The sequence below is a fragment of the Moschus berezovskii genome, chromosome 23, assembly GCF_049115385.1.
Source record: "Moschus berezovskii isolate FMDL1 chromosome 23, NW_MosBer_1.0, whole genome shotgun sequence".
In the NCBI taxonomy this organism is placed as follows: Eukaryota; Metazoa; Chordata; class Mammalia; order Artiodactyla; family Moschidae; genus Moschus; species Moschus berezovskii.
Genome location: NC_142482.1, coordinates 49,434,891 through 49,451,240, shown reverse-complemented (window position 1 = coordinate 49,451,240; position 16,350 = coordinate 49,434,891). Strand labels below are relative to the sequence as shown.

The window sequence follows — 16,350 nt, the reverse complement described above, 5'->3', positions numbered from 1 at the left end:
GGGAACTAAGATCCCTCATGCCACGTTCTGTGGCAAAAATAACACAAAACAGGGGGGAAAAAAAAACCAACATTCATTTGATCTCAGGTGTTAAAGAGAACTGAGTTTACTTATTTGGTGTTATCATAGTGGAAGAGCTAGGGTCCAGTATGAGAAAGAGACTTCAGTGGCTCACTTTTAGGATCCTAAGTACACAAACTTGTCTCTGCTGGCACAAATTTCTTCATGATAAACCTTATGCTTTAGCCAACTGGACTTGCTTCCATGCGAACAATGCTCATTCGCCCATTTCCCATAGATTTGCTCATGCCTTTCTCTTTGCTTGGAATGCCTTTCCAACTCCTCTCAGGGCAGGACACCTCAATGCCATCTCTTCTGTGAAGTTTCCTCTGATCTCCATGGATTCTTCTTGGTTATGTGTACATTGCAACTTGTCCAGCATTCTCTCAAAGAATTTGCATATTACTTTTATGACTGTTTTGCCTGCTGCATTGTGAATTCCTTAAAGGAATAATCATGCTAAATTCACTTTTATTGTTCCCCCTGTCTAATAAGAATGTAGCATACAGTGGCCATTCAGTATATGTTTCAAAGTGAGCCCTCGTCTGAAATACTGAGAATGGAAATTCTGAGTTTGAATTGAAGTGGAAGGATGCTTTTTTCCAAAATTCTGGAAGATTTGAACATACTATGCAAAATTAGTGATCAAAACATTGTTACTATTAAAACTTAGGTCCACGATGGAACAGGGCAAAAGGCTGAGAGACGAGACAGAGGGAAAGAAGTTAAGAGTTTGTTTTTATATCTGTGAGAATTATTGGGACAATTTTACTTTTCTGACCTTGAACTATAAGTTTCTAAGAAATCCACCTACACATGCCTCCCTGATGAAGTCAGCATGAGGCAGAGCGCTGGCCACAGTTTTTATCTAAGCAGGAGCAAGTAACGGCTGGTACAGTTTCAGCACTACAGTTAAATGAAAAATGGTTTGGCACAGACTTCAAACTACGTTAACATAATTGAGTTCTGAGGGAGGGGTCGGGGGCAAACTTTACTTACTTTTCTTTCTGGAGATAATTTGCTTTTTCTATATTTACAGTGTCTCACAATCCTCTGAATACAGGTAGTCATAGATAAGTGTATACGTTCAGAGGGCTTCCCTCATAGCTCAGTTGGTAAAGAATCTGCCTCCAATCAGGACACCTGGGTTCAATCCCTGGGTTGGGAAGGTACCCTGGAGAAGGCACTCCAGTATTTTGGCCTGGAGAATTCCACGGACAGAGGAGCCTGGCTCCTCTCTCTATATATATATATAAGTGTGTGTGTCTCTCTATATATGTAATGTCTCTATTTCCATCAGCAGTATCAAGTGATTAAAGAGGTTCATTTTTGATATAATGTTGAAAATCAAATAGTATTAAAAAACTGAAAATAGCATAATCTGCTCAAAATACTACCATCTTATGAAGATCTTTGGACTGAACCTGTGTATGTAGACAACTAAAGATCATCGTTGTGTTTTTGCAGTTTTAACTCACTTTTGTTATCATTGACATTTAGCCTCTCTGGTATCCTATACCTAACATAACGAATGCCTTGCATTTACATCAGATTGTACACTTTCTTCAGAACTCCATTATTCCCAAACAGAAACTGACCTATGAAAAGAGAACTGCATTCAGTTGATACATATAAATATATTTTTCATTCTATTTGAATGAATAAATGACTTAGAGACCAAGCATCTTTCACTGGGGATCTAGGGCCCAACAATCATATGGGACCCTTGAGGCACTGCCAAGCCACCTTCGTATTAAGGTGGGAGAGAGGTCTCTCAGATTCTATCAGGATCAGTCCTGTCAGCATTCATAGATATGGATCTCTGCCAGAGATAACCTCTCCCCACTATTGGTCCTGATAGGACTTAAATGTGAATCCTTCAGTTTGAGACAGATATGATCCTCTTACAAGTGGTGGCTCTTGCTGTTTAGTCGCTAGGTCATATCCAGCTCTTTGCAACCCCATGGACTGTAGCCCACAAGGCTCCTCTGTCCACAGGATTTTCCAAGCAAGAATACTAGAGTAGGTTGCCATTTCCTTCTCCAGGGGATCTTCCTGATCTAGACATCAAACCTGCCTCTCCCATGTCTTCCTGCATTGGCAGACAGATTCTTTACCACTGAGCCACCAGGGAAACCTGGAGAAAGATGTAAAATTCAACTGAGAAAAGACCACATAGATTTAACATTATGATAAGTAGGAATTAGTAAACAGGATCATAACTTTTCATAAAGATTTTTTTTTTTTTTTGGCTAAGTTATATCATCAGGGAAATTGAAAGTAAAAAGGAATAAACCTAGACAGGATGGGGAAATTCGAGCTAGAAGAGGAACAGTGCAATGACAGACGACTTAAACAAATGAAAATAAACTTTCATCTATTTAAACCACCTTTTGGTTACTGATATAAATGATAAATATAATAATTACTATTTGATGAAAATAATAAATAATATGTCTGACACTGTGCTAACCATATTTCCGAGGGTTATCTGATGTAATCCTTTAAGAGAATCCTGGGAGGCATGTAATATTATTCTCATTTCAAAAATAAATAAAGATTATAGATGTTAATTAACTTGCCCGAGATCATGGAGTTCAAGAAGGATGCAACTGGGATTGAAACTCAAGTCTGTCAGCCTCCAAATCCCATGCTTTCAAATTGTGGTGTTGGAGAAGACCCTTGAGAGTCCCTTGGACTCCAAGGAGATCCAACCAGTCCATTCTAAAGGAGATCAGTCCTGAGTGTTCATTGGAAGGACTGATGCTAAAGCTGAAATTCCAATACTCTGGCCACCTCATGCGAAGAGTTGACTCATTGGAAAAGACCCTGATGCTGGGAGGGATTGGGGGCAAGAGGAGAAGGGGACGACAGAGGATGAGATAGCTGGCTGGAATCACCAACTCAATGGACTGAGTCTGGTAATGGACAGGGTGGCCTGGCGTGCTACGATTCAAGGGGTTGCAAAGAGTCGGACACGACTGAGTGACTGAACTGAACTGAACAGTCCATTGAACTGGGCTTCCCTGGTGGCTCAGTGGTAAAAAATCCGCCTGCAATGCAGGAAATTCTGGTTCAATCCCTGGGTCGGGAAGATCCCCTGGAGAAGGGCATGGCAACCCACTCCAGTATTCTTGCCTAGGAAATCCAATGGACAGAGGAGCCTGTTTAGGCTATGGTCCATGGGGTTGCAGAGTCAGATACAACTTAGCGACTGAACGACAATAGCAAATTGTGACGTGAATGTGGCTTAGAGGTGCTGACCAAGCACCTTCCCTCCGCTAGGGAATTTTTCTAATTAGATTTCCATTTGATATTATCAATCACCATCAATCTGTCTGTAATAAGGATATAACAGGTAGGAGACTACTTTTCCATATATCCCATGGAATGCAGCTGCCCATCAAATAATCTAGAAATTCTAAAGTTGTTTCTTTTATTCTTCCAGGATCATTGATTATTAACGCACATTCATGAATTTTGAAGAAAGAAACACTATTAATTTGGCTTTGTGGGGGACATTATAAAACTGTGTAAGAGTCAAGAGAGATTGATGAAAGGAAAAGATTAATACCCGTGTAGTGCCAAGAGGGTGACTAATGCGATTACTTCCTTATGAAGCTGTAGCTCTCAAACTGTTGATTCTAATTTTAACAAAACAAACCATATTTGAAGCCCATGCATTGACGTTCTGCCCAAGAATATTTGAATATTCTTTTTACTGGAATTAGAAACTTTATTCCAGTAATGAGGAGAGCTTTCCCTACACAAAATTAGGTAATTATCATACTTGTGAGCAAATTGGCTTTAGCCACAATGAATAATACATATGGGCAGAGAGACTAAAATGTTACTACACAGTACTTTTTATTTAGTATGGAAATACTAATCAACCAGAAGTATAAAAACATAAGGAATTCATTTGTTATTGCCAATTCTCCATATTTATAACACTATAGTCATGAATGAGTTTTGTGGTAATTATTTTCCTTTCTTGATTTGATGTATTCACATTGCTTTTGTTTTTATTTTTTTCTCTTTTGTTTCATCTTCCTGACCCTAACACAAATATATATATATATATATATAAAATGAGAATGCATTATTCAATTAATTTATTCCCAGTAAATTTCATTGTTGTTGTTTAGTCACTCGATCATGTCTGACTCTTTGCGACCCCATGGACTACAGCCCACCAGGCTCCTCTGTCCATGGGATTTCCCAGGCAAGAATCCTGGAGTGGGTTGCTATTTCCTTCTCCAGGGGATCTTCCCAACACAGGGATCAAACCTGTGTCTCCTGCATTGGCAAGTGTATTCTTTGCTGCTGAGCCAGCCTTGTTGTTTCCTTTCAAATACAGCAGAAATCACATTTCCACTTCACTAAAGTAAGTGTTTCCTTTAGAATTGAAGATATATCTATTGATGTCTTTCAGCTCCTCCTAAGACAAACTCACCTGTCCATCTTTAATACAGTCAGAAGGATTCCAAGAGAAAACTGGAGGAATATGAAAACAAAATTACCCTTATAAGACTGACAGAATAGCTAAAAGACTCATTTGAATGAAAAATAAAATAGGCATTTAAAAAAAAGTTGTCAGTAGCTGTATAACAACCATTCCAACTGAAACGTATCATTCTCTCTCACATTCTGTGAACTGACTGGACACAACTGAATGGTTCTTAAGTGGAGTTTCTTAGGCAGTTTCCCTCAGACTCATTTGGGCTGAATGACCAAAATGGCTACTCTCATGACTGGAAATTGATTCTGGTTCTTGACTGAGAGCATGTGTAGGGCTCACCAGGTTACTTGGTCTTCTTACATCATAGCAGCTGGGTTCCAAAAGCAAATGTTCCAAAAGATCAAAATTAGAAATACATTAGTTATCTATTACTGCATCACAAATTACCATAACATTGGTCCTATAATAAACACTCATTTATTTTTTCACAGTTTCTGTAGGTCAGAAGTCTGGACACATCTTACTTAGCTGCTTTCTCTGCTCAGGATCTCAGAAGGTTTCATTCAAGGTGTCAGCTATGCCTACAATCTCATCTGGGGTCAAGGTCCTTTTCTCAGCTCGATGGTGATTGGTAAAATTCATTTCCTTGCAGCTGTAAGGAATTCGCTTCTTCAAGGCAACAGAGAGTATATTTGAGTTCAGGAAAGATATCAACCTTTCAAGAACAGCTTTATTGAAATATAATTCACATCCCATACATTTCACTCATTTAAGGTTTATAATACAATGGGTTTTTTTAAAATATTTTCACAGAGATGTTCAACTATCACTACAATCTGAATTTAGAACATTTTTGTCATCCCCAAAGAAACTATGCCCCATAGAAGTAATTCTCCATTCCAGCCTCATCTCCAGCCCTATGCAACCACTAGTTCCTATTCTGGCCATATTAATGGAATCACCCAATATGTGTTTTTTGTGACTGGTTTCTTTAACTAGCATAACGCCTTGATAGTATATTTAAAAGCAGAGAGATTACTTTGCCAACAAAGGTCCATCTAGTCAAGGCTATGGTTTTTCCCATGGTCATGTATGGATGTGAGAGTTGGACTATGAAGAAAGCTGATCGCCAAAGAATTGATGCTTTTGAACTGTGGTGTTGGAGAAGACTCTTGAGAGTCCCCTGTACTGCAAGGAGATCCAACCAGTCCATTCTAAAGGAGATCAATCCTGGGTGTTCATTGGAAGGACTGATGCTAAAGCTGAAACTCCAATACTTTGGCCACCTCATGCAATGAGTTGACTCACTGAAAAAGACTCTGATGCTAGGAAAGGTTGGGGGCGGGAGGAGAAGGGGACGACAGAGAATGAGATGGCTGGATGGCATCACCGACTCTGTGGACATGAGTTTGAGTGAACTCCGGGAGTTGGTGATGGACAGGGAGGCGTGGCGTGCTGTGATTCATGGGGTCGCGCAGAGTCGGACACGACTGAGTGACTGAACTGAACTGAACGCTTTCCAGGCTGATCCATGTTGTATCCTATATTACTATTTCATTCCTTTCTACTGCTGAATAATATGCCTTTTATGGATATACCACATTTTATTCATCTATTCATCAATTGATGTACATTTGGTTTGATTCTACTTTTCTTTTCTTTTGGCTAAGGCATGCAGCTTGCAGGGCCTCAGTTCCCTGACTAGGTACTGAACCCAGGCCACAGAGGTAGTTAAAGCACCAAATCCTAGTCACTAGACCACCAGGGAACTCCTGGTTTGCCTCTACTTTTGAGCTCTGGTAAATAATGCTTTTGTAAACACTCATGTAGAAGATTATGTGTGGATATATGTTTGCATTTCTCATGGTTTTATATCTGGAAGTGGAACTGCTGGATTCTATGGGAACTCTAAGTTGAACAGTTTGAGGAACTGGTAAACATTTTCCAAAGTTTCTATCATTTTACATCCCCAATAGCAATGTACAAGGGTTCCTACAACTCCTTATCCTCATCAACACTTGTTATTATCTGTCTTTTCTTATCACATCCATCCTCATGGGTGGGAGGTATCTCATTGTACTTTTGTGTCTCAAAACCCTGGCTTGACTTCTACCAATAAAACAAATGGTTACCAGTAAAATAAATGATTACATTTATTCTGAAGAAAACTTAAAATGTTTTAAGTGATATTTTTTAATTTTTTAGGTTGAAGCATAATTGCTTTATAATGTGTTACTTTCTGATGTACAACAATATGAATCCACTACAGGTATATATATATCTCCTCCCTCTTGAGCTTCCTTCCCACCCATGCCCACCCTACCCATCTGGGTCATCAAAGCACCTAGCTGAGCTCCCTGTGTTATACAGCAGCTTCCCACTAGCTATCTATTTTACATATGGTGTGTATATATGTCAATCCTGCTCTCCCAGTTCTTCCTGCCTCTCACTCACCCACTGTGGCATTTCTTAAATTGATGTAAATGAGTGATTACTGACCTTTTAATACAATATTTTAAGTTACCTAGCTGTTTAACAACAAACGAATACCCATCATGTTACTCTGATGATGTAAGGGAATTACCTGTTAAAGATTTTGAATCAATCATCTATTCTTTTCTGAAATCTATTCCATTTATTCCTCTGTCAATAGATTGGGTGACGAATCTATTTCTTTTCACTCGCTGGCATAACTCTCCAAAGTTGTCCACATGATGCTGTAGTCTACACAAGACAAGGCAACAGGAATGTAAAGGTAAATGGTAGAAATCATCAGAATGGAAGAGACTGTTTGATTCATCAGGATAAGAAATCAGAGGAAGAGGGAATTTCCTGGTGATCCAGTGGTTGAGACCTGGTGCTTTCACTGTCCTGGACCCAGGTTCAGTCCCTCATGGGAGAACTAAGACCCCACAAGCTACGTGGCAGAGTTTTTAAAAAAAAAAAAATCAGAGAAAGAATCTACAGTCCAAAAATAGCTAAATGGATCATTCTCAATGAGATGTTAATATGAAGCACTTAAGCTTTCAAAACAGAAGAGATAAGAATTTAAGAACAAGGACAGATTATCTAAGTGTATATAAGTTTTGTGTTTTGGCAAACAGAAGAATAGTAATAATATTTTTCCTAATGTTGTCAGAAATTAACAGTCTAAAGTCTCTCTACCTGCATTCAGTGAAAAGGAACTCTAATTTATGGAATCGATCAAAAGAATATGATCTGAAAACAGCTGAGCTAAGTGCCAGGAAACCATATTCTAAGATGAGGCCTGTCACGAGCTTACCAGAAAACTTGAGGTCAGACTTACTTACTCATATCCACCCATTCTTTCTTGTGTCTATTCAACAAGTATTTCTTGAAATGCTTATTAGTGTGTGCTAACAAAAAATGATAAGTTCTAGATTGCAAGAATTAATTAGAAATGGTCAGTGTCCTCAAACCGTTCCCAGTCTAGAAGAAAAGACAAACAGAAATGTTTGTTGCATGTCTTTTGTTTCAGGGTAGCACTACCTACTAATGATTGTGGAAGCAAGAAGGGAATCTTGTTTCCCGTTCCTCTAGGTCAAAGGAAATATCACCGGAACTGTTCAACTCAAGCATTTTCAATCACGGTGAAAACACACCATTGAAGATGAAGTTTGGGGTAAGCTGTAAAAGCCTACACAGCTTGCTTGAGTACACAGAGCAGCATTTCCAGATTCATTCTCAAACTGCTGTGCCTGGTAAGTACATGAGAACCATGAACTTTTCAAGAGCCTACAGAAAAGCTTTGCACCCTTAAAAAGACAAAAAGCCAAAGGCTACATGGTATACAATTTTTTTAATTATAAAATAAAAATAATTGTATAAGTTCTAATGCCAGAAAGCTATTTCAATTTATCAACTGCAATTCAAGAGATCTGCTAATATAAAAGTATGCTTAAAAGGAGCTGTGTATTTTAACAAAGTTGAAATAATGTAGGCTGGGGTAAGTCCTAGAGTAGGAGTAGCTGGGACTCCCAAAGGTCTTTGGATAGTCCCTGGAGAGATGGGTATGGATTCAAATACTGCCTCAGTCATCTGCTGGTTGGGGACTTGAAAAACTATCTTAAATGTCTCAAGCTTTAGTTGTTGTTATTCAGTTGCTAAGTCATGTCTGGCACTTTTGCAACCCCACAGACTGTAACCTGCCAGGCTCGTGTGTCCATGGGGTTTCCCAGACAATAATACTCAAGTGGGTTGCCATTTCCTTCTTCAGGGCATCGAACCCACATCTCCTGCATTGGCAGGAGTGGCAGGTGCTGAGCCACTCAGGAAGCTCCTAAGATTTAGTTTAGTGTTCTATAACACGGGGATAATGATATCAAACTTACAGTATTATAATGGGTAACAAATACTCTATTACATGGAAATTGCCTAGCATAATGCTGACACATACTCGTTTTTCAATAGCCATTATTTTTGTTTCCTTCCACATGGGGTGGGCACTGCTGTTGTTACAGTTCTGAACATATATTTGTGGGTAAGAATGTTTGGAATCAGTCACCGAATAATCCTTCAACACTCGATCGATCTGTTCACGTGCTACTGTCTGCTTCATTTTGCATATCTGATGGTTGCCATCCTTCCGAACATCAGGCCTTGGGGAGATTGTTAGGGAAACAATGGTATGTCTAGAGATGTCTTGACTTCCCAAGGGGATGCTATTGTGGTACTATAAAAAGAGCTTGCAACTGGATGCTGTTTACTCAAGAGACACTCTATGGTCTCTTTAGAGAATTTCTCAACCAATGTCTCCCGTTCTTTCCTTTTCTTTCTTCTGCTGAAACTCGGTAAGAAAATAACAGAATTTGCTTTTGCAAAATTCATCCATCTTCACTAGTGATACACTTGATCTTATGACTTCTTTTGAAAATAATGAAGAGCCTTGAACCATTTTCAAGGTTCACTTTTATTTTATATTTGGTAGCTACAGACCTGAAAAGAATCTCATCTTCAGAGAGATATGAAAATTCACGTGATGGAAAGTTGAGTGAAATTTTCACAGTTCAGCCTCCATTTCTCTTTCTTCTTCGAAGTTCCATACACAGAGAATAATACAGTCAAGATTCTTGTAATTTAATAATCTGCTTATTACAACAAATGACTCCAAATTGAAGACTTTCATTTGAATGACACCTTGAGGCAAATCAGGTAAGCTTGTTGGAGTTCTGTCCCTAAGTCTCCATGAGTGGAAAAATTCATACCACCACTGTCCACACACTCAACCATCAATACACTGGAACAGGGCATGAGGAAGAAGAATTCTTGGTTTGGTTAAGTCACCACGCTTTCAGAGTTTGTTTTCCTGGTATAATTTAGGCCATCCTCACTGATACAGTAATCCTGAGTTACTAGTGGCCTTTTGATTTTGTGCCTTTTCTGAAATAAGAAGAAAACCAGGCTTGTCAAACTACCTGCTTCACAAGCTGTCAAGCAGAATTAGTCCTGGGATAATTATTTTGTAAGTTCCTTATATGTAGATTGGAAAGTGAATTATAGGACTATGTGTGTGAATAGCAGAGTTTCTATAGACAGGATCACTCAGAAAAAATGTTAGATATTTTCAGTGTAAGAGTAGATATACTTTTGTCTCCATGGGCTAGCTCTTAATAATCACAATAATAAACTCCAACAAGCTCACCTTATTTGTCTTTTTTAGCATCATATGAATGTCCTTTTACTTGCTTATGAAATAAATGTTTGCTCTCTTAAAAACCTTCTCCCCCACTACGAAAAAAAAAAAGCCTTTAGTTTCAGAATTCCTTCTGGAAACTTGGAAATATATTCCAGATTTCTAGGATAATAATTAAGATTCATCTCAAAATAGACATTAAAAAATATAATTTATTTCAAATGTAAGGAGAAGGGGACAACAGAGGATGAGATGGTTGGATGGCATCACCGATTCAATGGACATGAGTTTGAGCAAACTCCAGCAGACAGTGAAGGACAGGGAAGCCTGGTGTGCTGCAGTCCATGGGGCCGCAAAGAATCTGACAGGACGGAGCGGCTGAATGACAGCAACACAGTGACTATCTTAGTATCCTAAATTCATACCTGACATCTAAACAGAAACCCTTTATGGAGAAATATAGCCCACTAAATACATTTTAATCAAAAGTAATAAAACAATCATTGGTTTAAAACCCCTGTTTGGACCTCAGTGTTATTTCTCCAAGTATTTATATGCATCTTTGCATATATATTTGCATTGATGCATTTATATGCATCTTTCACACTATATATCTAGATCTTTTATGTGCAAGTGAAAGTCGCTCAGTCGTGTTACCACCCCGTGGACTGTAGCCTGCCAGGCTCCTCTGTCCATGGAATTCTCCAGGTCAGAATACTGGAGTAGGAAGCCACTCCCTTCTCCAGGGGACCTTTCCAACCCAGGGATCGAACCCGGGTCTCCCATATTGCAGGAGGATTGTTTACCATCTGAGCCACCAGGGAAGCCCAAGAATACGGGAGTGGGTATCCTCTCCCTTCTCCAGGGTATCTTTCCAACCCAGGAATTGAACCAAGATCTCCTGCACTGCAGACAGATTCTTTACCCACTGAGCTACCAGGGAAGCTTTCTTCAAATATAATGCATGTCTCCAAATTATATATAATCTTCAAAATTATATCCTAAAAGTTTGTCTAGGTAAGCAGCTCAATATCCAGAATCTATTTTTGTCATAGGAACAAATGTTTTATATTTTTGAGAGGTTCCTGAGTAAGATACAAATGCCTATTTGCCTTATGGGTGGAGTCAACAGCACTTGCAAAATTAAAAGGCTGTTTGGGACCATGAAACCTGGGTTGCAGGAGTTACAAAAGCCTCCATAAAGGACTGTAAATTAAAGGGAAAGAAGGGAAATCTAAATGGTGTGAAGCAAATGGATATGAGATGGAGACAGAAAAGTGAAGAAAAGTGTTGAGGACAGTCTGGATCTGGCTCCCAATTTCACTTTCACTTTAACCCTCCAGAGGTTAGTGAAGGAGGAAATCAAGGTCAGGAGAAGTCGGAAGTGAAGGCACGCTCTGTCTTTTCCCCTCCCATTCTCCCCTCTCAGAATTGGCTCCTTCAACCCCCCTCTGCCCCCCACTTCGTACCCCCAATTCTCTCAATCTGGCCACAATATGGTGAGGTAAAAGACTTACACAAATAAAGAAACAAAGGCTGCCCAGTGAATTTTTATGTAGGTAATTGTAACATGGGCCACTGTCTTTCAGAACAATTCCACACTGTGGGCACACAGCTGGAATGAAGAGATCCTAGTGTGAAGTGTAACATCTCCTTATCCCCTGGGATTGGATTCAGACTTGCCTTCTTCCTAAAGGGTTTCCGAAAGCGAGGGGAAGAGAAACAGCGTAAAGAAGCAACAGAAATGAATTGTCTTGATCTCCATTTTGTGAGTCTGGAGAAAAGGTGCCTTTGCGGGAAACTCAGTTTGCAAACAAGGAACATCTTTTGTGTGCCTCGTTGGCAAAGCAATTGATTCTAGCTAGAGATTGGCTGGCTGCCACCGTGCAAGTAGTCTGTTTTTCCTATTCTGAAGAATACAGTAGGAAGAGCTGTAATAGCGAGTATATGCTTAGTATGGCCAATGTTATATTCTTTCCTCCTGCTATCCCCTCTACTGTAAAAAACCATGTACGGTTCATAGGTCATATTTTATAATATTGTTTAAATAATAGACAACAAAAATAAACCTTTTGAGATATCAAAAAACTAAGCTGGAAGAAGACAATTTCTTATAACCAATACCCTTCCCCAGTCCGAATGGGATTAATGTTTACCCATTCCATCCTGAGAAAGAAACCAAACCAACACATTGTTCTCTGAGAAGAAAGGTAACGGCAGCTTACTTTCTACTACTGATGCAGATAATACAAAGAAAGGACATATGTACACCTCCGGTTAATTCATACTGATGTATGATGGAAACCAAACCAATACTGTAAAGCAACCATCAATCAATTAAAAATAAATATTAAAAAAGAAGATAATACACAGAAGGATTTCACTGTGAGAACAGTACTGGGGGTGCACAGAGGGATACAACCATTACATTTGCATTTAGATTTGCTTTAATGAAAGTAAAAATTACTTAATACAAAGTTTTAATTAAATTTTGTTTTATTAAGAAGGAGATAGACATCTACCATGGATATTCAGTTTCATTAGCTTCTTCTGCTTAAGGGAATTTGGACATTTTATTATGACCATGAAAGGTATTATACAAATTATTTAATATTAAGCAGTATCTAATAGCAATAATCACCAGTGCGTTCTCTTGGCAAAACTCTATTAGCCTTTGTCCTGCTTCATTCCATATTCCAAGGCCAAATTTGCCTGTTACCCCAGGTGTTTCTTGACTTCCTACTTTTGCATTCCAGTCCCCTATAAAGAAAAGGACATCTTTTTTGGGTATTAGTTCTAAAAGGTCTTGTAGGTCTTCCTAGAACCGTTCAACTTCAGCTTCTTCAGCATTACTGGTTGGGGCATAGGCTTGGATTACCGTGATATTGAATGGTTTGCCTTAGAAACAGAGATCATTCTGTCGTTTTTGAGATCGCATCCAAATACTGCATTTCAGACTCTTTTGTTGACCATGATGGCTACTCCATTTCTTCTAATGGATTCCTGCCCACAGCAGTAGATATAATGGTCATCTGAGTTAAATTCACCCATTCCAGTCCATTTTAGTTCACTGATTCCTAGAATGTCGACATTCACTCTTGCCATCTCCTGTTTGACCACCTCCAATTTGCCTTGATTCATGAACCTAACATTCCAGGTTCCTATGCAATATTGCTCTTTAGAGCATCAAACCCTGCTTCCATCACAAGTCCCATTCACAACTGGGTGTTGTTTTTGCTTTGGCTCCATCCCTTCATTCTTTCTGGAGTTATTTCTCCATTGATCTCCACTAGACCATTCAGGTATGACCTACATCAAATCTCTTATGATTATACAGTGGAAGTGATAAATAGATTCAAGGGATTTGATCTGATAGACAGAATGCCTGAAGAACTATGGATGGGGATTCGTGACATACTACAGGAGGCAGGGATCAAGACCATCCCCCCAAAAAAGAAATGTGAAAAGGCAAAATGACTGTCTGAAGAGCTGTCTACAAATAGCTGAAGCTAAAAAAAGAAGAGAAGCTAAAGACAAAGGAGAAAAGGAAAATTATACCCATTTCAATGCAGAGCTCCAAAGAATAACAAGGAGAGATTAGAAAGCCTTCCTCAGTGATCAATGCAAAGAAATAGAGGAAAATAACAGAATGGGAGAGCTAGAGACCTCTTCAGAAAATTAGAGATACCAAGGGAACATTTCATGCAAAGATGTGCATAATGAAGGACAGAAATGGTATGGACCTAAAAGAAGAAGAATATTAAGAAGAGGTGGCAAGAATACACAGAAGAACTATACAAAAAAAAGATTTTCATGACCCAGATAACAATGATGGTGTGATCATCCACCTAGAGTCAGACATCCTGGAATGAAAAGTAAAGGGGGCCTTAGGAAGCATTACTACAAACAAAGCTGGTGGAGGTGATGGAATTCCAGTTGAGCTATTTCAAATCCTAAAAGATGATGCTGTGAAAGTGATGCACTCAATATGCCAGCAAATTTAGAAAACTCAACAATGCCACAGGACTGGAAAAGGTCAGTTTTCATTCCAATCCCAAAGAAAGGCAATGCCAAAGAATCTTCAAACTACCACACAATTGAACTCATCTCACATGCTAGCAAAGTAATGCTCAAAAATCTCCAACCCAGGCTTCAACAGTATGTGAACCATAAACTTCCAGATGCTCAAGTTGGATTTAGAAAAGGCAAAGGAGCTCTTTCCCATCTTGCAAGATGGAGGGTGAAAAGGCTGAGAAACCAGAGAGTAAGAAGAAAAAACCTGAAGCCAAGAAGGCTGATGCTGGCAACAAGGCTAAAAAGGTGGAAAAGGTGAAGAAAGTTAAGGAGGGGAAGCCCCACTGCAGCTGAAATCCTGTCCTGGTCAGAGGAATTGGCAGATATTCCCGATCAGCCATGTACTCCAGAAAGGCCCTGTACAAGAGAAAGTATTCAGCAGCTAAATCCAAAGTTGAAAAGAAAAAGAAGGTTCAGGTTCTTGCTACTGTCACAAAACCAGTTGGTGGCGACAAGAATGGTGGTACCCGAGTGGTCAAACTTTGCAAAATGCCTAGGTATTACCCTACTGAAGATGTGCCTCGGAAACTGTTGAATCACAGCAAAAAACCCTTCAGTAAGCATGTGAGGAAGCTGTGTGCCAGCATCACTCCTGGGACCATTCTGAGCATCCTCACTGGGCACCACAGAGGCAAGAGGGTCATTTTCCTGAAGCAGCTGGGCAGTGGCTTGCTACTTGTGACCGGGCCTCTATCCCTCAATCGAGTTCCTCTGTGTAGAACACACCAGAAATTTGTCATTGCCGTCTCCACCAAAATCAATATCAGTGGTGTGAAAATACCAGAACATCTCACTGACACTTACTTTAAGAAGAAGAAGCTTCATAAACCCAGACACCAGGAGGGTGAGATCTTCAACACAGAGAGAGAGAAATACCAGATCACAGAGCAGCTCAAGGTTGATCAGAAAGCTGTGGACTCACAAATTCTGCAAAGAATCAAAGCTGTCCCTCAGCTCCAGGGCTACTTCCGCTCTGTGTTTGCTCTCACCAGTGGAATTTATCCTCACAAAATAGTATTCTGAACTTCTTTCAAAGAACCTAATAACTTGTCCATTAAAAAAAAAGAAAAAAGAAAAGGCAGAGGAACAAGAAATCAAATTGCCAACATCCATTGGATCATTGAAAAAGTAAGAGAGTTCCAGAAAAATATCTAATTCTGCTTTATTGACTGTGCCAAAGCCTTTGACTGTGTGGATCACAACAAACTCTGGAAAATTCTTCAAGAGATGGGAATATCAGACCACCTTACCTGTGCCCTGAGAAATCCGTATGCAGGTTAAGAAGCAACAGTTAGAATTGGACATGGAACAACAGAGTGGTTCCAAATCAGGAAAGCAGTACGTCACACTATATATTGTCACCCAGTTTATTTAACTTATATGCAGAGTACATCATGCAAAATGCCTGGCTGGATGAAGCACATACTGGAATCAAGATTGCTTGGAGAAATATCAATAACCTCAGATATGTAAATGAGTCAGAAAGCGAAGAGGAACTAAAGAGCCTGTTGATGAAAGTGAAAGAAGAGAGTGAAAAAGTTGACTTAAGACTCAACATTCAGAAAACTAAGATCATGACATCTGGTCCCATCACTTCATGGGAAATAGATGGGGAAACAGTGGAAACAGTGACAGACTTTATTTTGGGGGCTCCAAAAATCACTGCAGATGGTGATTGCAGCCATGCAATTAAAAGATGCTTATCCTTGGAAGAAAAGCTATGATCAACCTAGACAGCATAATAAAAAGCGGAGACATTATTTTGCCAACAAAGGTCCATGTAGTCAAAGCTATGTTTCTCTAGTAGTCATGTATGGAGGTGAGAGTTGGACTATAAAGAAAGCTGAGCGCTGAAGAATTGAGCTTTTGACTGTGGTGTTGGAGAAGACTCTTGAGAGTCCCTTGGACTGCAAGGAGATCCAACCAGTCCATCGTAAAGGAAATCAGTTCTGAATATTCATTGGAAAGACTGACGTTGAAGCTGAAGCTCCAAAACTTTGACCACCTGATATGAAGGACTGACTCATTTGAAAAGACCCTAATGCTGGGAAAGATTGAAGGCAGGAGGAGAAGGGGATGTCAGAGGATGAGATGGTTAGAT

At 39.5% G+C, this 16,350-nt stretch overlaps 1 pseudogene; it reads left to right on the top strand.

Moving 5' to 3' along the window:
* The first annotated feature begins 14,459 nt into the window (after window positions 1–14,459).
* Window positions 14,460–15,272, top strand: LOC129543639 (large ribosomal subunit protein eL6 pseudogene; annotated as a pseudogene).
* Window positions 15,273–16,350: the final 1,078 nt, after the last annotated feature.